Genomic DNA, 23,225 nt, shown 5'->3' with positions numbered 1-23,225 from the left:
AGCAATGTTCAGTTTTAAACTGAACTTCTGCTATGCTGCTACCATATTGGCTGTCATACTGCTACCCTAAAGGCTAAGTCTGAAACACTGACAGCGTTAAATGCTGGCAGGAATGTGCAGTAACAAAAGCTCTTGTTCACTCTTATAAAACTGAACATAATCTTTCTGCATGAACCACAGATAGGCTTCTGAATATTGACCCAAATGAGTTTAGCAGTGTCCACACAGAAACTTTCACATGAATATCTGTGGAAGCTTTAGTAATAGTTGTAGAAAAGTGGCAGCAATTGGAATTTCCTCTAGTAGAAAACTCAATAAACAAACCTTGATACATGGATATCATGATCTCTTAGTTGGTGATGAAAGAATTGATTTATCTAGGCTTGGGAAGAAGCCTGAAGAAGTCTCCGTGAGTATTACTAAGTGAAAATAAGCCAGTGGAAAGAGGCTATGTATACTGAATACAACCTATTTTGTGAGCAGTGAAGCAATGGAAACAGTGAAAATGGCTCAATGGTAGGATGAATGTCAAGCACATGGCATTGGAAGTCACTGAAGTTGCTTTGTGTCACACTATAATGTTAGGTCTATGCCATTGTAGATTTGGCAAAGCTTGTAAAAGTGTGTGAAACAATAAGTGAGTCTAGTTGAAACAGTTAATTACATTTCAGTATTTATTACTTACAATACATTACATCAACCAATATAGATATTAACAATTGTGACAACTTTGGACCAAGGAAAGGAAGTAAATATTTTGAGTAATTTTTTTGTAAACCTAAAAGTGCAGTACTTAGAAGCAGTAATAAAACTCACTGAAATGCTAAGTTAAAGAAGAAGAAGAAAGAATAAGAAGAAGAAAGAAGAAAAAGAAGAAGAAGAAGAAGAAGAAGAAGAAGAAGAAGAAGAAGAAGAAGAAGAAGAAGAAGAAAAAGGTGGAGGAGGAGGAAGAGGAGCAGGAGGAGGAGGAGGAGGAAGAGTCAGGGAAAAGGAAGAAGAAAGAGAAGAGGAAAAGGAAAAGAAAAAAGAGGAGAAGAGGAAGCAGAAGCAGATAATTCCCCCCAAAATCTAATAGTCATTCTTTCAATGCTTAGCAAAGGCAGTTATTTCCTATGTCATAGTTGTCTTTTTAAAATATATTCTATTTAGACTCTCTTCCATATTATTCTTATCTGATATTAGTACATACTTTAGGCATAGGAAACTGAAGGAAGGAAGATTTCTTTTTGCTTCTTTGTTTTTTTTTTTTAATTTTTAAAATTTTTTATTTTTTTATTAAGAAAAATGTTTGTTTGTTTTTAAAGACAAGGTTTCTCTGTGTAGCCTTGGCTGTCCTGGACTCACTTTGTAGACAAGGCTGGCCATGAACTCACAGAGATCTGCCTGCCTCTGCCTCCTGAGTGCTGGGACTAAAGGTGTGCACCACCATGTCTGTCTTGGAAGAAAGATTTCTAAAAGGTAACTTCTCTATCATAGTAATATATGTGCTAGTTTTGCCTTAATTTCTTCAATAAATACCAAGTCTATGTTTTGGACATGTGATTCCAGTGGTAAATTGACAGCTTACAGTCTAGTGGTAGGTAAAATATAAATTAAACAAGGCTTTTTGTGATTTGGTAAAGGTTTTTGAGTTTATGGTAAGTATTAAGGGGAAGCAATTGGAAATGTTTGATTAGGGATATAGTAGCTGATAGGCATTTTAGGATGATCTTGATTGTCATGCAGCAGCCCAACACATCTGAATAGAAGGGGAGGACTGGGACTGAAAACAGAAGCCAGCTCACGTCTCTAGACCGTGCTTTGGTTGTACTGCTCCTCTTGCTTCTTGCTCTTGTTTTCCTCAGTGCACTAAGCGATGGCCAACAGCTGGCACTGTGTAGCCAGGCTGTCAGGGCTGACATTCAGATGCCATCCCTGCCTTGTGCAGTGATGAAAGCACGGTATTAACACTACCCACATCTCATTAGTTAGACAGGCATCACAGTACATCTAAGTGTATTAATTATATAAATCAGCTCACTGGAAGTATGGGATGCACGGAGCCTGCTACAGAGTAAGCACTGGACATACGTTCTCGATGATATTGACCTTATGGTGTTATTGAGGATCTCAGCACTCGAAAGGGTTTGGCGCAGTGCACTGTGACAGTGTCAGCTGTATAACATTGCTAGGGGTGAGCCCACTGTAGACGGTAACCTATCTCATTCGTATTGCAGCTGTATTGCTGAAACTCTTAATAAAAACTGCCCTTGGTTCCAGAGTACAGTCTCTGCATGCTGGCTTGTAGAATTTCTGTGGGCATACAATTAAGTTGCTCTATTTTATGTTATTTCACTCCAAGCCCATATTTTTCAGAAGGCAAATAGTTATACTTTAATTTTTTGAAATATGTTTATTATTATATATTACCGTATTTAATATATTATACTTTATTAAGATTTAGATTTTAGCATGTGCTAGATATGAATTGTGAATGCTGTTTGTGGTTTTGAATGAGATTTCTAATTTTCTAGTTTTTTCTTTCCTTTGCTATCATCATACCTTGTTTTATACACATATGCACACACACATATACAAATACTCATATGTCTCAGCATTCCTGCATAGCCAACTGTACACACATACAGACTGCCAACACTTGAGGTGAGCTATGACCTTATCGAAAGGGCTGACATGGCCAGAGTATATACAACTTCCCCTCCCTTCCTCCTTATCTCAAATATTATTTGCTTCTGCTCCTTGCTCATTGTGTTAGATAGGTAAAACATTTAAATATTTTCATAAATCATAATGAGCTCATTATGTTTTGAAAGTCAAGCATAGGTCAAAGCAACTGTTTTTTTTTAAACTAACTCACTTCTTAGGTTTATTTTCTCTACATGAAAAAAATCTCACACTGTTTGTGTCTATATAATTGGAACTTAGTAAAAGGGCAGTATAAATAGAGACTTATGTCAAATTGCCCTAGGCAGATTAAAAGAGACATGTGGCTATATACCCTTTATGTTATTAGCCTCATCTCCAGACTAATAGTTTCAAATGGGGAAAAGATAAAATCTAGATTGGGAATAGCTATAGACTTGACTTAATAAAGTTTAAACTTATACTAGGAACTATTTTAATTGTGTCTCTTAAAATAAGGGAAGAGACATTGATTGAACATTTAAACATTTTGCATAATGACATTTATTTTCTATGCCTGCATTCTCACTTCTGTTTTGTAGCAGAGGCACACCATAATTAATAAAACATGCTTAAGGCCAGGCATGGTGGTGCACGCCTTTAATCCCAGCACTCGGCAGGCAGAGAGAGGCAGGTAGATCATTGTGAGTTCAAGGCCAGTCTGGTCTACAAAAAAAGTTCCATGACAGCCAAGACTACACAGAGAAACCCTGTCTTTAAAAACCAAAAGACCAAACAAACGTGTGTAAGCTTTAGTAGCCTAGCGTAGGCTGTGAGTCCTACAGGGGACTCGTGAGCACCACTCTGAACTACTAAACTGTATTGCCTCCCATCATCGGTAAAACGCCAATTTCCCCATCTGAAATTGCCTAAAAAGTTAGAGAGAAATACCTCATCCATCTGCAAAGGAACAACCAACCACATTTATTTTTGGTAATAATAAGGGAGGGGGTTGATTCGCTCTATACGTAGACTGTACAAGTAGAGCAGTTGTGTAACATGGTCTGTCTGCGTGCATTGCTCTTTCTACACGGTTCATTTAACTACTTGAATCTGGTATCATTTCCTTTCAACCTGAAGCACATCTGATGCAGATTTCCTGGGACGCTCACGCTCGATTTGGGTTTTAGAAGCCACAGACCTCATTTACAGGTGCATGCACAGTATGGACATTTGGAATCATCCCACCCTTCATAAGTGTAACTTTTCTTCTTCATTAGGAAAGAAAGTAACACAATGACAAAACATTTATTGTACTTTTTATTGTTGTTTTTGTAAGTGACTGAGTCAGTTAAATCAGCTGATGTGTGAAGTTCTAAACTGACAGGTTGAGATGCAGATCAGAACCAAGTGTCTTAGCTTATGCAACTAAGTTCCCTGTGAACTGTTCCCATTGGAGAATACTCACATTTTCCCCCTTTGAAAAGGAAACAATGCGTTTTTTTTTTTTTAAGTCAAATGCAGCCTGTTTTGATAGCTTGTGCTGAAATGCTGGTTTCAAGTCGTGGTGTAAGGTCAGTCATTCTTTGGAAAAGCAGTTAAGTATTGGAAAACAACTTGATTTAACGATCTTTTAAAATTAAGTGAAATTAATTAACTGGAGGTTAAAATTCTTACAGTTCACATAATTCTTGAGGATGTATGAGCATTAGAATAAAAACAATTTTGTACTCTCTGTTTGAGACCTTAGCTACTATAGGCTACTATAGGCAGTCGCCTTTGCTTTCCTCTTTGCCTTGCACTCTAGCCCACCCTTCAGGCCATCCTAAGCCTGGAATCATCTGCTCACTAATTTGAGCTTCAATGCATACATTGGACTCATCTCTACTTTAAAAACATGATCTGCCCTTTTTTGCACAAATCATCATTTTGCTCAGTATTTTGGACCTACTTAAGTTTTAGCTTATTTCCAATCAAAGTATAACAGCATTTTAACAATGCTTTATTATTAAATCCAGTGGCCATTACCTTTTGTTGCATTGAATTTCATCTTGCTTAGCCGAATTTAGTTTTAGTGAGCCTGTGTGAATTCCATCTGAAGAGTCCTTTATGTCATCCTTACTCATTAGTAACTTAGATTTCTAGTATGGAATGCTGGGTTTAGCACTCCAGGTGACTGGTTTTCTCCAACAGTATGAATGTAGCATTTGCTGTTACGGAGAAGTCTACTGTCAGTCCAGATATATTTTCTACAGCAATCTCCAGATTTCTTTTTTTGTCTTACAGAATGTTCATGAGCATGTGACTAATGAATTTTTGACATGTAATGTGTATATATAGAAATAAAGATATAATCTCCCATCTCTTCAGTGTGATGACTCTTTTTATTAATTCTAGGAAGTATAAGCCATATCCCTCTACAAATATTACCTCAGAGATTTCTCTCTCTTTTTTTACCTGGTGGTATTCTAATCATACAAGAAATACCCCAAGTCACTTAATTTCTCTTTGATATTTTTTGTTTTCTTCTATTATTTCTACCTTATAGGTCTTTTTAGTAGAGTTTAAGCAAGCAAACAAACAAAAAGTTTCGGTCATTCATTTTACTGAATTCTTTTATTTTTTCTTTCAGTTTTTGAAATTTATTTTCTTTTATTCTTGATTTATATGTCCTTTAAAAATAATTTTAAATGTTCATATTTTAATAGTCAATGTGTTTATTTGTTACGATAAAGTCTGTCATCCAGTTAACTTTTATTTCTTTGTGTGGTTTCATAATTATTATTTTTTACTTTTCTCACCATCAATATAGAGTATTTTATATTTCAGTCCTTCATATTGGAAGTGTGACAGTGTTCTGAAAGGTAGTTGTCACTTGATTTTCAAGGAATTTAGATATACTCATCATTCTAGATGAATTAATTTTCCATCTGAAATCCCTTTGCAGCATATGTAATTTGATTGTAGGCTCCACTCTTTTGTGTGGCCAGATAGTGGGATTTTAATGCACTGTGGAGATTCTTCCATGTAGAACCCTGGTTAGTTTCTTTCCAAGTCCCTGTAAACATGCAATAAATGTAATGGTCTAAGTTTTAGGGACTGCTTTATGCTGTGACTTGGTTTCTATTTCTCTTCTTTCATAGACACCTAGACTTTTTAGTTACCAGCTGTTAAGACCCAATTCTTAGTAAAATATTTTAATTTTAGCTATGGCCATCATTGTAGATTATTTCTATTTATACTACTTATGGACTTTTAAATTTAAAGATATATTATGGCTTTTATAATAACATATATGTTATCTATCATAATATTTACTAACTTGGAAAATATATACCTCACATATAGAATGCAAAAGTAAGATTTAATATGCTCTTCCTGAAATTTGAAATTACAGGCAAATATTTTCTCTCTTCTTTTGGGCCTATCTTAGGTATATGAACAATGAAATGGGGAATGCAATTCATAGCACTGCTCTCAGTTTTTGGATATTATGATGAGTGAATCAATCAATCAATTAGTAAGTGCACATGGAGAAGATAGCAAAAGGATTAAAGTAGTGCCCTCTGTTACCATGACATCCTTGCTCTATATTGTATCTGGCCTATCAGTAAATTTACAAAATGTTTTTCTCATATTTCTGTGTTTATGTCTTTTGCCTATGATAAACTGGAGTTATATACTCATTTATTCACTTAACAAGTATTTATCAAATATTTACATTTTTTTGCCAGACACTTTTAAACACAGAGGTACAGCAATATGCAATACCTTTGCTTTAATAAAACAATATTGATTGTGTGTGAACAGGAGAGCAGAGAGTCAGCTAATAAAGCAATAAATGTAGCACTTACTAGGCTTTTAAACTGCAATGAAAGACATTAAGGCAGAATCACAGAGATGGAGAGCAGGCATAGTGTGCTATTCTCTGGGTAGCGGTGAAAGGCTATCCAATGAAGTGTAATGCACTGCAAACCAAGACGATGCTAAGTGAAGTCACAGTCTATGTGTGGGTGTGTGCAAGATCATTATAGGCAGCAGGTTTAGCAAATCCACACTTACTGTACTGGAGGAATGCAGAAAATGGAGTGAGCAAAGAGTGTGGCTGCAAAGGGTAGATGGGTGGCAAAAGACAGCTCCTGTGAGTTCACGTTGACTTTGAATGAGCCCAGGGATTTCATATAGTGAAGCGACATGATGTGTCTCATGCTTTACAGAGAAGGTTAACTCTGCCAGCTTCATGGCAACGTCAAGTACAGGAAGGCAGGAGTGTAATCACGTTAAGACCTCAGTCGTCAAAGCTGGAGAGGATGCTGGTTTGTAGCAGGGTGGTCAAGGTGGAGGTGATGGAAAGATGACTGATTTTTAATGGGTTTCAAAGGCGAAGATAGCAGCATTTGTACAAGGAAAGTTCTGAGGAAAAAACCAGAAGTAGCTGAAGCTGGTCCTATATTTATTGGCCTAAGAAATTGCAACAATAGGTTCACTAGTTAATGATATGGGGTTATCTATACAAAGAACAGATGCGGGTATGGAAATTCAGAGCACGGTTTGGATAAGATGAAGTTTAGGATAACTGCATTAAACACCCAAGCCTGGTGATAAATCAGGACTTATCAGCATAAAGATGGCAATTAAAAATGTAATATTAAATCTCTCCTGTCCTCTTTAAATCTCTTTCCTCTCTTTTAGTCTCGCTGCAGCCTGTCTGCAAGAGCACCTCCTCCCGCCCCACCCCCACTTCCTGGGGACTCATGGTGTGGATGCAGCCTCCCCTAGGCTCCTTCCTGCCCCACTGCTCAGCCTTTCCTTCTAGCCTATCTCCTCTGCTTTATGTGAGCCACTAACCAGCAGAAATGCTTTCTACCAGGGGCCACTAGTGGCCACACTTGGCTGAGACTCAGCTAGGTGATTATCACTAGTTTTTGTCCTCCATTCTGGTCTCTACACAGTTACTCTTTGTTTTGTAGCAGCTGGACTGCAGAATCCCTCTCTCCCACTGTACTCCCAGTCGCTGGGGACTCTTGCCTCTTGGAGTGGTACCCCTAGCTCTTCCCAATGCCCCTCTCATCCTTTCCTTGTAACCCAACAACGTTTGTGTTGTGTGATGATCAGCAGAAACACTCTTTACCACAGACCCCCACAGTCACCACATTTATCTAGAATCCAGAATGACAACAGCAAAAAACAAAGCACCCATCCAACAAAAACAAGACCAAATATCTACATCAAGAAACACCTCAAACATCATTACAATGGATACCTAAATTTATGGCCAAAGTAACAAATATGAAAACCAAGACAATATGTGTCCTCCAGAAGCCAGTAACCCTATTGTAATAGGCTTCGAGGAACTTAATTATGGATATAGTCCTTAAAGAGGATATGAAAAAATGCCTTAATGAAGACTGTGAAAACGCAAAGAGTTGAATGAAATGAAGAAATCATTTCAAGATATGAAAATATAAATAGAATCACTAGAAAAACTCAAACTAAAATAACAGTAGAAATGAAAAAGTGTAGAATGTCAAACAAAAAACCTCACAGTAAGGTTCACCAATAGATTAAAGCACATGGAAGAAAGAACTTCAGGTCTTGAATTAAAATAGAAGAAATGGACAAATTAGTCTATATTTTAAGTATAAAAATATTTCAAACACAAAGTATCCAGGGAATCTAGAATATTACTATAAGACAAAATCTATGAATAATAGGAATGGAAGGGGAAGAAACACAGACCAAAGGCACAAAAAATATTTTTAACAAAACAATTTAAGAAAATATTCACAATCTAAAGAAAGAGGTGCCTATTAAGGTATAAGAAACATACAGGACATCATAAAAACGGGATCGGAAATTTCTCACAACACATAATAATTAAAACACTAAATGTTCAGAACAAAGAAGAGGCATTAAAATCTACAAAGGAGAACTACCATGTCACATATAAAGGCAGACCCATTAGAACAACTCATTGTTTCAATGGAGTCTCTGAAAGCCATAAGTGCCTTACTAGGTATTCTATGGGCTTGAAGAGACTGGCCCAGATTACAATACCTAGCACAACTATTGATCACCATTGATGAAAAAGAAAAGCAATCCACAATAAAATAAATTCAAACAATTTTTATCATGGATCCAGCTCTACAGAAGGCACTAGAAAGGAGATTTCTGACCAAACTATACCCAAGAGGACACAAAGAATGAATAATCCCAGGGCAGTTAATCAAAGGAGGAAGACCATAACAACATAATAATGGGAATCAATAATCACTTCATTAATAACATTTAATATTAATTGTGTCAATTCCCCAATAAAAAGACAGTCCAACAGATTAGATTATAAAACAGGATCTATCTTTTGGTTTCATTTAATAAACACACCTCACCATCAAGGGTAGACATCACCTCAGGTTAAAAGATGGGAAAAGGTGCTGCAAGTAAATGGACCCAAAAATGAAGGTGATGTACCTATTTTTTAATGTCAGGCAAAATAGTCTTAAAGCCAGAACTAATCAAAACATACTCATTAATGGGAAATTATGCAAAGAGGGTATTGCAATGTAAGCATGTATGGACCAAGCACAAGGGTTTCTGAGTTTATAGAAGAAATGCCAGTACAGCTTAAATCACATAGTGACTGTCACACAGTGATGGTGGAAGACATCAGTACTGTCACCAATAGACAGGTCATCTTGATTGAAACTAAGCAGAGAAGTGCTGGAGCTTAACGATGTCCTAAATCAAACAGATCTAACAGGTATTTACAAACATTCCATCCAAACACTAGAGGTTATACTTCCTTCTTAGCAGCTCTCGGAACTTTCACCAAAAATGGCCACATACTAGGACACAAAGAAAAATCTCAGTACAAGAAAATTGAGATTACTCCCTGCATCATATCTTACCACCACGGATCAAAGCTGAATATTAACAACAACAGAAACAGAATGTACTCAAACTTATGGATAATGAACAACTTATTTCTGAGTAAAATTGTGTGAAGGACAGAAATCAAGAATGAAATCGAAAACTTTTTAGAATTGAATGAAAATAAAAATGCAACATACCAAAACATATGGAGCACACTGAAGGTGGTCCTAAGAGGCAGGTTCATGTCACTAACTAACTACACCAGAAAACTCAGTAGAACTCATGTTACTAACTTAGTGACATTCCTGAAAGCTTTATAACAACATGAAGAAATACTACGCAAATAGTTGATGGGAATAAATAATCAAACTCAGGTCTGAAATCAATAAAATAGAAGCAAAATATTTTAAAATTAATGGTTCTTTCAGATTAACAAACTTTTAGCCAAACTAACTAAAGACATAAAAAGAAAATTCAAAGTAGTAAAATTAGAGATGAACAACAGACAATAAGGAAGTCCATACCATCTTAAGTACATAGTTCAAGAATCTGGATGCCTTCAAACCAGAAAACTTAAATGAATATATATACTACCAAAGTTACATTAAGATGAAATAAGCAATTTAAGCAGACTATATAATCCATGTAAAAAGCAGTAATTACAAGTCTCTAAACCAAAAAATAAAATAGGACCAGAGGGATTCATTGCAGAATTATACAAGATCTTCAAAGAAGAGTTATCTCAAATACTTCACAAATTGTTCCACAAACTACACACTGAAGCAATATCTCCTATTCTTTCTAGGAAGCCACTACTACCCTGCACAAAGACTCAACAAAGAATGAAAATTATGGGCCAGTATCCCTTATGAACATAGATGAAAAAGATCTTAACAAAACACTTGTAAACAAAATTCAAGAATATAAGTAAATTATATGGCATGATCAAGTAGGCTTTATCCAAGAGATTTGGGGATGGCTCAACATAAATAAACCAATAAACATGATCCATTACATAAGCAGACTGAAAGACAAAAAACACTGATGATCTCACTACATGCAAGAAAGGCTCTTGACCAAATTCAGCATCCCTTCATGATAAAAGTCTTGGAGAGATGAGGGATACAAGGGACATACCTTAGTATAATAAAGGTAGTTTACAACAAGCACACAGCCAAAAACATCCTAAGTGAAAAGAAACTGAAAGCATTTTTCTCTAAAATCAAGAACAAGACAAAGATGTCCACTGTCTCCATACCTATTCAATATAATACTTGAAATCTTGGAGAAATAAGACAACTGAAGGAGACTATCTTTCACAATATGCGCCCCCCCCCCTCTCTCTCTCTCTCTCTCTCTGTGTGTGTGTGTGTGTGTGTGTGTGTGTGTATGTATGTATATATGTATGTTTCTGGATAACTCTAACCAAGCATGTTAAAGACTTGTATAATACAAATTTTAAGACACTGAAGAAGACACCAGAAAATGGAAATGCCTGTCATGTATTAGTATGATTAATATTGTGAAAAGAAAGGGAAAATAATAAAAATATATTGTACGAAAATTATTTTTAAAAAGAATATAATGTTAGTTGAGATCCCCTAAAGAGCTGTATAAGGGAGGAATGTATATGGAAAATAGAAAACATGAAGCTTGGATTCTGCCATTGTCTAGGGCTCTGATGAATATCAGCTGATTAGAAATGGATACTGAGAGGAAATAGAAAGTGAGGCCAAAGAAGAACTAAGAAAGAGTAGAATTAATGGACTCCTCAGCGCTGTGAAGAAAATGATATATGAAACTGGAAGAGTCATCAATTTGTCAAGTGGGTTTTTTTTTTGAAATCTTCAATGAGGTGCTGAATTAAAATGGAGTTTGTGACATGACAGTCATTGACTTCTTTATTCTATCTGGGATGATAAAATACAGCATCATAGACAATCTGGATAGCTTACAAGTTAAATTGGTTCCATTAACGTGATGTGCATTTCAACTATGACACAGTCTCTTGGTTTCAGAACATGTATGTGTGATTGCAAGATAATGAGGTGTTTAAAAAAGACATCTGGAAGGGATAACTCCACAGCATCTTAGTGTCTCCTTGAAAGTCTGTGCTTGAAGCTGCTTCTGTGGCCCCCGTTTCAGGTTTCTTTTCAGGGCTGTGTTTTAAGCCACACAATAAAAGACCCATAGTGTTTGCAATTAGAGTGCTAGCCATGCTTCAGTTTAAAACTCTCCCTTTAGCTTTGGGAATAATACCAACCTCAAACATTCATTCAAAATGCACTACTTGCCATCATTAATATTTTCTAAAATAAAGGATGCAGGCTGTTTGCATGAGAATGACCCCCATAGACTCTTAAGTTTGAAGGCTTGATCTCCAGTTGATGGAATCCTTTGAGAAGAATTAGGAGGTGGCGTCTTGTTGGAGTGCGTGTGTCACCGTGGGTGGCATCATTCCCAGGGTGCTCTTGCTGCCTCCTACTTGGAATCATATGTGAGCTCCTAGCTGTTGATGCCATCATTCCTTTGTTCTGCCACTAGGGATTCTAACTGCTTAGAGCCAGAAGCCTAATAAAAACATGAACTTTTATAAGTTTTCTTGGACATGGTATTTTGTCATAGAAATAGGAAAGTAACTAAGACCCCAGCTCAGAAGAAAATAATATAAAATGAATTTCATCAACTATAGTACCAATAGGATAAAGATACTTTTCTTTCTGAGTAAAGATACATTATTTTTGTAAACATTCTTGAGCTGATATACATGTGATAGCAAAATCATATGACTCCTCCACTATTACCTTTACTCAAGTAGTAGGATTATGCTGTTAATGGTTCACATGACAGTTGTTTGGGAGATTCATGTTTATTCTACTTTCGTTGCATCAGATGAGTTATCACCCACAACCTACACATTTCTAGTTATTAAAATAAAAGGCTTCCAGCTAACCTAGAGTTTAAAGGTTAGGACAAAGAAGGAATTTATAAACTGAACATCTATGTTCTTAGTAGAATTCTCTGGGGATGATGATAATGTTAATGCCAAAATGATGTCATTATTCAAATGAGAAGTGAAATGAATGTAGTTTTAATACTATGCTGATGAATTAATAATAAATCATTTTGATATTCCATTTTCTGTTACTATAACAAAGTATCAGAGATAACCAACTTGACAATTAGAAAGGTTTCTTTTGACTCAGTCTGAGAGTTTCCAGTACATGATTATTTGGCCTTCGTACTTTCAGCTTGTGAACAGGCACATATTATGATGGGAGCTTGTGATAGAATCACCCATGTACTTCATGGTGGTGGGGAATAAGGAGTAAGAAAGAAGAGGGACCAGGTACTCCGTTTCTTCCTCAGCGCACATACTCAAGTACCTAACTATTGTCTCTACTCCATCGTGAATGAAACTATTAAGATCTTAGTATATGCATTTTTAATTATGATATTCTTCATGCTACCTTTATTTCAGTGTTTCTTGTTTTATATATCTCATTTTTCACTTATTTGCCCCCATTTTTTACTTTTTTTTTTTGGACAGGGTTTCTCTGTGTACCCTTGGCTGTCCTAGACTTTCTTTGTAGACCAGGTTGACCTTGAACTCACAGAGACCCACCTGTCTCTGCCTGTCACCTGAGAGCTGGGATTAAAGGTGTGCACCATCACAGCACGACCATTTTTTACTTTTATCAAATTCTTTCCCCCTATATATCTTTGTCTTTGAATATATTTGTTAAAGCTAAGAACAAATCTTTTAGTATTAATTATAAGTGAATTCATGGTGAAGTATTATGTAGTGAGGGCAGACTCAGAATGATAGATCAGAAATGTAGCTGATGAAATTTGCAAGAAATAGTTGTCAATTTTTGATGAAAAGTAGTTGTGATACATAGCACAGATAATATGATCTTCCAAAAATAAAATAGCAGAATTCATTATTTAAATTATTATTTTAGCATCTCTGTAGTAGCCTCAAAAAGATGAAACTTGCTAGAAAAATCTCCTTTTTGTTTCTAATGAGTGCATGTGACAACATTAGAATGTGGATGAGCATCTGGAGAGAAGAGAGGGAAGCAAAGACCATGAAATGCTCTCACAGGACTGGGTCATCAGTTACCAAATGAACCAAGAGTTGGCTGAGGGTGTTTCTAGACTTGACATATTTATTTCTCATTGTACATCTGGGGACTGATAATGGTTCATCTTATATCTTTATGAATTTTGATAATATTGGTAGATGAGTAAATGTTTCTCATAAGTTCGTCACTTATGCTTCTACCACAACTCCAGTTCTAGAGAGTTCAACCTTCTACTGTAACCTGCACAGGCACACGCATCATACACATACATGCAGGCAAGAAGCTTATGACCATAAAACTGAGAAGTCTATAAAAGTATCCAGTCCTACAATATATCATCAGAGCTGAGAAAACAAAGTTTCAAGAAAGGAAGCACTGCCACAGGCATCTTGGATCTGGCATGAAGATGACAGAAATGAAGCCAGACTGTAGGTTACCAATTAGGGCTACTTGCATAAGCACGAGTTGGGGTTATTTACTTTAGCAAAGGCAAATTACCAGTTGCTATGCTATGCAAGAATATTGCATCCTTCCACTAGCAGCCATTAACTATCGCTTAGGTCCTCTTGCTCCCTCATGATGATGCTGTCATATGGACTGGTCTAGTCTGGTATTGACCTGTACAGGTAGCCACAGCTTATATGGGTTCATGAGTGCAATAGCCGTGTCAGAATACAGCATTTCATAACACTCTCATTTATCCAACACTTATGTATTTTCTATCACCTGTTCCCTGAGTGTTGGAGGGCTTCAGGATTGGTAGATGATGAGAATGTCCTGTTTATGGATGAAACTTAATAGTTACCTTTTCTCAGAACTTTGGCCAGTTATGAATCTGTGCAGTAATTGTTACCCACTGCAGAGAAAAGCTTCTATCAAGGCTGAAAGACACATTAGTCCATGGATATAAGCATAAATATTTAAAAGACTATTTGACACTGTATCCACTTAGAAAAAAAAAAACAGCAGTAGGTTTCGCTTTAGGGCCTCTGTAACTGTGGGCTTATGACTATGTTTATAGTATCAGTTTTGAATTTCTCCCATAGAGCAAGAATAAAATTCAAAAGCAATTAGTTATGCTCCCTAACAGTCATGCCACTTCTGCAGCACTGGGCACCGCTTCCTGAGAGATTGATACTGTAGTTTGTAGATGGATAAGACCATTGATGACTTTTCACCCTCTGAAACTGTAGAAGTGTCTGACAATATAAAAGCTAGCTAGCAGGGAGGAACTTTTCAGTTCAGTTCCAGCTTGAATTTTCCATGTCCTATAACTAAAGTATGTAGGGTCGTCTAGTTCTGTGGGCAACTGAGAGAAGTGATAATGATGTTTTACAAAGTTCTATGTATCATTTGTCTAATTTTAAATTATCAAGTTAGCCTTCCCATCTGATAACAGTTTTTCTGGTTGTTTTTTTATTTGTAATACTTTGAATAAAACCACAGACTTCAAATTAACACATATGCATTCTAAAGAGTCACAAAAATACATGAGCTAAGAAGTTACACTGTGGGGATTGTTCTCATAATTTCCTTCACATATAGCATTTTAGATGTATATTTCTTTGATTTTAATGTTGGATCAAGATGATCTTTGTATACAAATATATACATATGCAAAGAATAAGTATGCGTGTCTGCCCTAGAGATGCTGAGCAAAGATAAAAAAAAAAAAAGAGTCTTTGGGCCATATGTAGTCTTAATAAAAATCCTCATACTAAAATAGGTTTATGCTCTCTATTTTAAACTATTCTATTTGGTGACAGACAACATCTTATGAATCCATTGATATTTTCTTTTAAAAGTACTCACTTGTTAAAATATCTGTGAAAAAATAGAAAATTGGCTTGTTTATTGGCTTGTGCTTTAACTTCATAAAGTATCTGGGTAGAGGTAGTTAAATTATATAAAGTTTTAAAACAAAAACTTAAAGGCACTGAAAATCTTTTGTTGGTTTTAGTACATAGGCACTCATATGGTTTTCATTATAATTGCATTCTGATTCTTTGAATTCTTTGTTTCAGAAAAAGAATTTTGCCCATTATTCTAATTTTTATGAATTTATCAAGTAAAAATCGTGTCATCAAATAAAAGAAGTATTTTCTCATTTCCTTTCTACTAATTACTTCGCAGCAAGATAATTCCTTTTTGAATTAAAGATACTATCCATGAGTCTAAGTAAAGTGCCTTGGCCGTTGTGTAACGTGTTGAATGTCTGGCTCGTCTGTGGGCCACCCAGAGCATGCTTGAGGACTCACTTTTAGCTTTGGAGTCTGCCAAGTCAGCTTTGCAGCTCACTGTGCTAACTGAACTTTATGTAGAGACCATAAACTATATGTTGAATCTATTTAGATAAAATTTGTCAGCTTTTATGTTCTTTTACATAGGGTATAATATTAACTTCCCACATCTACACACACTGAGCTTGATGCAATGTGAGGTTAGCTGGTAGTTTAATGGTTCCCTTGCTTTATGGCTTCCTTGCTGAGCATTAAGCTGTCTCTCTCTCTCTATTATTTTATTTTTTCATGTATAACTTTACTGTTAAGACTGTGTCTGCTGGATAATGTGATTGAAATCAAGTGCTATAACTGTGTTAAGAAGGTTTTTTTTGTGTGTGTGTGTGGCTAGACTCTACCAACCCCCATATATATATACACATGTCTGTGTATATAAGTCTGTGTATATATATATGTCATTATTTTTCCTTTTGTGGGTTGAAATTAGTATTCATAATACATATCTTGGCTGTAAGGAAAAAACAGTCCAGTCATTCATTTGGCTAAGAAACCTCCTGGGAATTTCTGACATTGAGAAAAGAGCAAAAATAATGGGAAGAGCTTAATTCTTTAGAGTATACCTCATCCTAAATCACTGCTTTCATGAGAAACCAAGGGTAATTTCTTTCTTTCTTCTTTTTTTAACTTTTAAAAAATTAATTTATTCATATTACATCTCAATTATTATCCCATCCCTTGTTTCCTCCCGTTTGTTTCTTTCTCCCTCCCGCTTTCACCCTACTCCCCTCCCCTATATCAGTGACTGAGGGGGACCCCCTCCACATCCATATGATCATAGGCTATCAAGTCTCTTCTTGGAAGCCTGTTATCCTTCCTCTGAGTGCCACCAGGCCTCCCCAGCCAGGGGACATGGTCAAATATGGGGCACCAGAGTTCGTGTGAAAGTCAATCCCTGCTCTCCACTCAACTGTGGAGACTGTCCTGTCCATTGGCTAGATCTGGGTAGGGGTTTGAAGTTTACTGCATGTATTGTCCTTGGCTGGTGCCATAGTTTGAACAGGACCCCTGGGCCCAGATCCGCCCATCATCCGAGGGTGATTTAAGCATGCAGCAGACAGAGACATTTGCTCTGACAATGAACATGTTTGCAATGTCCTTATTCTATGTGTTAAGGAAACTGCTGTGCTTTTGTTAGTTCACAGAAGCTCTGAGCACACATGGTGTATCTTACTGTGTTGTCGCCAGTTCCACGACAAGCTCTGTTAGCCAGCCAAGACAGAACGCTTAGCTGTTCTGGAAGTTTCACTAGGTTTGTGAGAGGCCAGGCGAGACTGTAAGCAGCAGTGTGTCCTCACTAGAATACACTTCTAATGGACATCAGCTGATTTTCACTGTATGTCAGCACCTTTCTAAGTGCTCTGCACATAGTAACCCGTTTGTTGTCACAGCTCCTTGAGCCTCTGGTATCACGCCCACTGTGTGTTGAGGAAGAAGAAGCACAGAGCAAAGCTGTGAAACTTTCTCAAGGTAACACAAGAGTAACACAGGAGTTTGAATGAAGGTAGCCCAGTGCAAGGTGCATTGAATCCCCGTGTTATGCTGTGTCTCAGGCTAGGAACGAGATATAAGTCTGATGCATTAGGTCAAAAGAGGAGACTGGTTAGCAAAGCTCAAGGTTAAGAGTATGTGCTAAGAGTGTTGTTCAGAACAGTCCTGAGGAGCCATGAGGACAATTTGGTTGGGATGTCAAGATGTGATATCACAGCATGAAGACTGAGTGAAGAGTGGATTTGGAATTGGAACCAGTGACAAAAATTTATTGAGCCCATGGCTGGATCTACATGGAGCAAAAATCTTAATCTAGGATTTAGACTTCTCCTCCCCCCAATATTTTATAGTAGCTGCTTGAAAACAGGCATATAAAATTGGTTGAATGATCAGTTCCCTGAAGTGGGTGCATGTAACAGTCTGGAACTTCTGAAACCACCACGTTGCTCCTTTGTTTTTAGACAGGTTCTCACTCTGCAGCCTAGGCTTCCCTGCGGCTCACTAAGTAGCCACAGCAGCCCACGGTGGTTTAAAACTTGTGGAAGTCCTCTTGCCTAAACCCCTTGAATGCTAGGATTACAGGTGTGATCTACCATGACCACTGACCATAAAGGTACTGACGGGTGCACTTGGTTGCTGTAGCTGCCTGAACATGGGAAACTCTTTGCATACTCCATTACTTGAATTGTTACAATGGTATTCAATAAATGTTAATGGCCTCAATCTTTTTGGTCAATATGTGGGTCCCCTAACAATGGGAGTAGTGGCTGTCTCTGACTCTGTCGCCTGCCGTGGATCCCTTTCCCCTAACTGGGCTGCCTGGTCAGGCCACAGTGGGAGAAGATGCACTTAGTCCTGCTGTGACTTGAGGTGCCAGGGTGGGTTGATACCACTTGGGGGACTCCCCTTCTCTGAGAAGACGAAGGGGAAATGGGAAGAGAAGAGAGAGGGACTGGGATCAGGCTCTAAAGAGATTAAATTTAAAAAAAATTTAAGAAGTGAAGCTTGTTTTCAGCCATCAATGCTAATATAACATTCTTGTAGTTCGAAATAAAGCCCAGAGGACAGTTATTCAATAAAAATTTTGTTTTTCAAACTTTATTTTTTTCCTTTCAGCAGTGGATATATTTAAGCTTCATAATATTTTTTCTTTATAGACAAACTGTACTTGCTTTGTATATAAGAGAGAACACTTTGAAACCCCAGTTATCAAAGATAATCATTTTGAATGTCCTGTATTCTACCATTTTTTGTTTTTGTTTTTAAAATGAATTTACTTATTCACGTTATATCCCTATTGCAGACCCTCCCTCCCTCTCCTCCTGGCCCCGCCCTCCCACCCCCTCCCCTTCCTCCTCCCTCACTGTACCATTTTATCCATGTCACAACTGTGGCGTCGTGAATGGGAACAGCCCCCTTAGGTGCACATATTTGATGTCTTGGTCTCAGTTGGTAGGACAGTTTTGGGAGGGATTACTTACAAGGTGTGGTGTTGTTGGAGAAGATATGTCACACACAGGGCCCAGTCTTGCTCTTTCTACCTCCAACTTGCAGATCATGATGTAAGACTGTTACTGCTCCACTTCCATGCCTCCCTGCCTGCTAACATGTCCCCTCACCTGATAGTCATGGAGCCACTCTCTGAAACTGTAAGCAAGTTCCCAATTAAATGCTTTCTTTTTTTTTTTAGTTTCCCTGGTTGTGGTGTCTCTTCACAGGAGCAAAGTAACTGAGACAACCATGGTAACTAAAATATATTTATCTCCATTTTTCAGAGGAAAAAAATGGAAGCTCAAAGAGGCAGAGTCACTTGTACAAAGTTCCACAGCAAGTAACACTAAATGTGTGGTTATACATTAGGTCTGCTAAACTTCTCTCATTACTGTTGTTGTTTTATATTCAAGTACTGATGAAATAGAAATAACATTTCAAAGAACAAAACTGCAGCATACACTAGCTTCTTTTTGAACAGCAAAGGGCCACCACATGCTCATTAGAGAATGTGCCCAAAGCAGTTAGTAGACTACAGCCGGAGCCAATGCTAAAATAATGGGGCCCTTTTCCTGTTTCCACGCTCATCTCCTCTGCCGCATCATACACACTTTATTCTGAGAACTGAAGGTCCACAGACCGTTCCATTCCTCCCATTCCTTCCCAGCTGATCTGGCTTATGTTCAAGCACACACCCTTGCCTTTCTCATCTCCAAGGCTGTAATCTGAGGTTCTGCATCTTAATCAAAGTAAATATAGTTCTAATGCAAGTATTGCTGTCTATTTTCTCAGGCTAACCTGTGTATTTAAGGATGTGGGAAGCCATGTCGATAGAGTCTGGAATGTCTTCGCTCATTAAGCATAAATCCTAGCTTATAATTATCTCTACCTACCATCTACCATAAAGGCAAGATGAAACAGAATTCGTTTTAACACAAATATTTTGGAAAGTAAATTTTTGCTTAGGGACCCATATTGTTCCCTCTAAAAATGCCATTATACCCACTTGTAGCACTTACATGTGCTCTGAAGATTATCAAGGCACCAACGTATTCCGTATGGTGATAAAATTCTTTCTCTTCTCTCCATCCTGTTGGAAACACGGTCTTACTGTATAACCCAGGCATCCCTTACTCATGAGGTGGCATTAAGGGTGAATATCATCTTGCCCAGCTTCTTCCTGTGGTTAGGTCAGGATAATACAGGAGAAATTCCATTCTCTCATACTAGGAAGTCATTCTGTGTAGTTAACGTCTGAGAAGGAGCCTGTCATCTGTGAGTCTAGCTCAGGCATCTCCAGGTTTTGGAAGACTGCTCTAATTCCAATTCAGAATTAATTAATCTACTTCTTATCTCTGACATCTCAGGTCTTGGTAGAGACCACACCTGTTGATCTATCTACTCCTACTTCTGCTTCTGTTTCTAGGTCGTTCTCGGCCTTCCAGAGCACTCGATGATGAGGGCGATGCTGAGACAGGTGGAACACGATAGGATGTTGTTTACTTACTCTGGTTCTGGTCAAACAAGATTAATTAGAATCACAAAATTTGTGGCAAACAGATATAGTTTGAACTTTTTACACATGGTTAAAAAAAAATCTTTTATTCTGTTGTACAAATGTCTTCCAAACTGACCCAGCTTTTAGGTAAAGGTCTGGTTTAGATGCAAAGTACTTCAGGCCTCTGTGTTCCTTCACGTTGTAACATAGTTATCAAGGGGCGGAACCCTGGCTTGCAGGAGTGAAGATCCGCCTGTATTAAAATCATAACTTGTTGAGGTTCATAATGTCCTTCTTGGTCTCTCTCATATCTGTGGTTTGGAAAAATGCATATAATGCAAATATGTTTAACCATAAACCTTCCCAGGGCTGTGCATTTGTTCTTACAATTACTGTCAGGCTTTACTCTGTTAGCCTAACGTTGATGCTTATGGGAAGCTGTGTTGAACAGGAAAGTGGCACACACCAGTGACCCTAGCAGTGGAGAGTGTCTGCTACACTTATCTTCAGAATAAGGAATGACTCAGAGTTGTATTTGAAGTCATTTAAAAAAAATTCTGTTAGCCTATTCAGATTTTTCTTGTAGGTAAAAATTTAAATATGCCTTTGCCAAATATAAGTATTACATGTATTTATTTAAAAATTCATCTCTATTATTTAAACAATCCATACTTTTGAATATGAGACTGCATTTTAGAATGCTTGTTTTTTTAATTATTTCACTTTTGGTTTATAAGTTCTGCTTTTTATGATTTTCCCAGGACTTGGCTCGATGAAGCCGTCTTCCTCCATTCTGCTCATCTGAGCTGTGACAGGGAAGATGGTAAGGATGTCTTTATCCAGAGTTTGATTTTCCTACAGCAGGACTCTGAGAAGAGATTCAGGCTCTTAGGAGAAGGTGAAAAACAAAAACCCCAAAATAAACAAACAAAAAGCAGGACACAGCAGAGGAGGCTTCAGCACAATGCCGTGCCTGTATGGGAGTTATTGAATGGGGCTGGCTCTTCAGTGAAGAAGCAGGTTAGCCTTGGCTGCCTACAGCTTACTCACAGGTTAGAAAGGGGGACAATCCTCCAGAAAGGAGAGCAGGTGAAAGCCACTGGCAGCCAATGTGTATCAGAGCTTTCATTCAGTGCTAAGTAAGAGGAGACCATTAAGAGTTAGGTACGCAGCTAGACATAACGAAAGCACATGCAATTCTTGCCCCCAGAGGGACAAAACCCCCAGAAGAATCATTATCCTAGGATAAATTCAAATAGGGAATAAGGACCAACAAGAAGGCATAGACATTATCTGAGTGCTAGAAATGAAAATCTTTCTAAGAGATGTTGTGAATTAGTAAACATACAGGAGATGGCACGTGGTGATGGTGGGCACCAAGAAAGGATGGAAGCATCTGCCTTTATGAGTTGAGAGAAAACACAGAGGTAAACAAATCTAGGTCACACCATGTCTTCAAATTGCAAAAGACAGAGTTCTTTGCTATAAAAAATAGAAATCAACTCTGCCAATGTGAGCAAGGGGAACACTCTGAAGATTACATATATGCTCACAGTTTCCAGACTTAAAGAAAAAAAATTAAGATGCTGGCTTAGGTAAGGGCAAGAAGAGCCAAGCATATATGTGAATTGAGGCATTAGATTCAGCTGAACAACCTCAGTATGCATATGCTATTAGAACATAATTAAAATCTTTCAGCCTTAACTTTATGCAGTCCTATTCAAGAATTTTATCCTTGAGAAAAGGCAACTTGTTGACAATTTTAACAAAAATGAATGTATCCTAGTTTAGGCTCCTGACAAGACACAAACCAAGGAAGTATTGTTGAAGTCCAAGAAATATTAGAGTGTTACTAATAAAAATGGGGGTTTGGGTGGATGCCAAAGAAGGAAAATATCTATGTGCCTACTATAAAAGTGCAGTGCACTTTGATTTTATTCTGAATATGACATTATGAGATAACATCATCTGTGGGAACAGGATGAACAAGTAAGCTCGGCGACAGGAGTCTCTAAAGGGTTGACTGTGAAAGAGACCTGTCTAACAGGCAGGGAGTGACAGGGCCGGTATGCCAGGTCTAGGCTGATATCACGACGAGAGCCCCAAGACAAGCAGGAGAGACAGGCATCGAAGCGATCCAGAACAGGAAGACACTAGGTAAAACCAGTCAGCGCTGAGGCAAGGCTAGGGACAGTGCAGCCACATACATTTTGGCATGAATAGAAAAAACTAACGCAAAATAAAGGGCAGCAGGGATGGAGGAAAAGGCAGAAATTTCTAAAGGCAACTTCATTCTGTGTGTATAACTGCAGGACTTAGACCAAAGCATCAGAAAGCCAGAAACCTAAGCCAGTGTTCGGCTTCTATGGTTTTCATGTTCTCCTGTGAGATCTGCCCTGATACTGTGATATGGCAGTGGTGAATTATCTTTCCTATCAAATTGTTATAAACTTCCGTCATTTCCTTCACTTCACAGTGATTTTGAACTGTGTTTGTGGTGAACTGAGTCTGCTGCCACCGTCGGGGGACACACAGTGTACTAAGATAGGAAAGCATGAAGCTCCACGCTGAGAGACAGATGGTAGGAGGAAACTGGAATAATGCGAGAACTCTCTAGCCAACCCAGGCAGGGGGAACAGAGACAAAGGTGACTCTTAACCAAGATCAAGTGTGAAATGAGTGGTAAATTTAGGACTTCCCACAGGGACTCTGTGGAACTCTGTCACACACCCCCACACCTCCACATCTATCTCCTCACTAAAAAGTGGCATGAGCAGACTCCATAAGCAAGGGAACCAACCTTCTTTGGGCCCAGAAAGAGGGTAATAGGGTAAGCCAGGATTTACTAATTCTCCTTTTTCTCTA

At 37.8% G+C, this 23,225-nt stretch overlaps 1 protein-coding gene across 6 annotated transcripts in view; it reads left to right on the top strand.

Moving 5' to 3' along the window:
• The window catches only part of MACROD2 (mono-ADP ribosylhydrolase 2), a 1,913,815-nt gene that overhangs the window by 159,605 nt on the left and 1,730,985 nt on the right, over positions 1-23,225 (top strand). The window lies entirely within an intron of this gene.

The sequence above is a fragment of the Acomys minous genome (assembly GCF_964271855.1).
Source record: "Acomys minous genome assembly, chromosome: 3".
In the NCBI taxonomy this organism is placed as follows: Eukaryota; Metazoa; Chordata; class Mammalia; order Rodentia; family Muridae; genus Acomys; species Acomys minous.
This window is presented reverse-complemented; position numbering and strand designations above follow the sequence as displayed.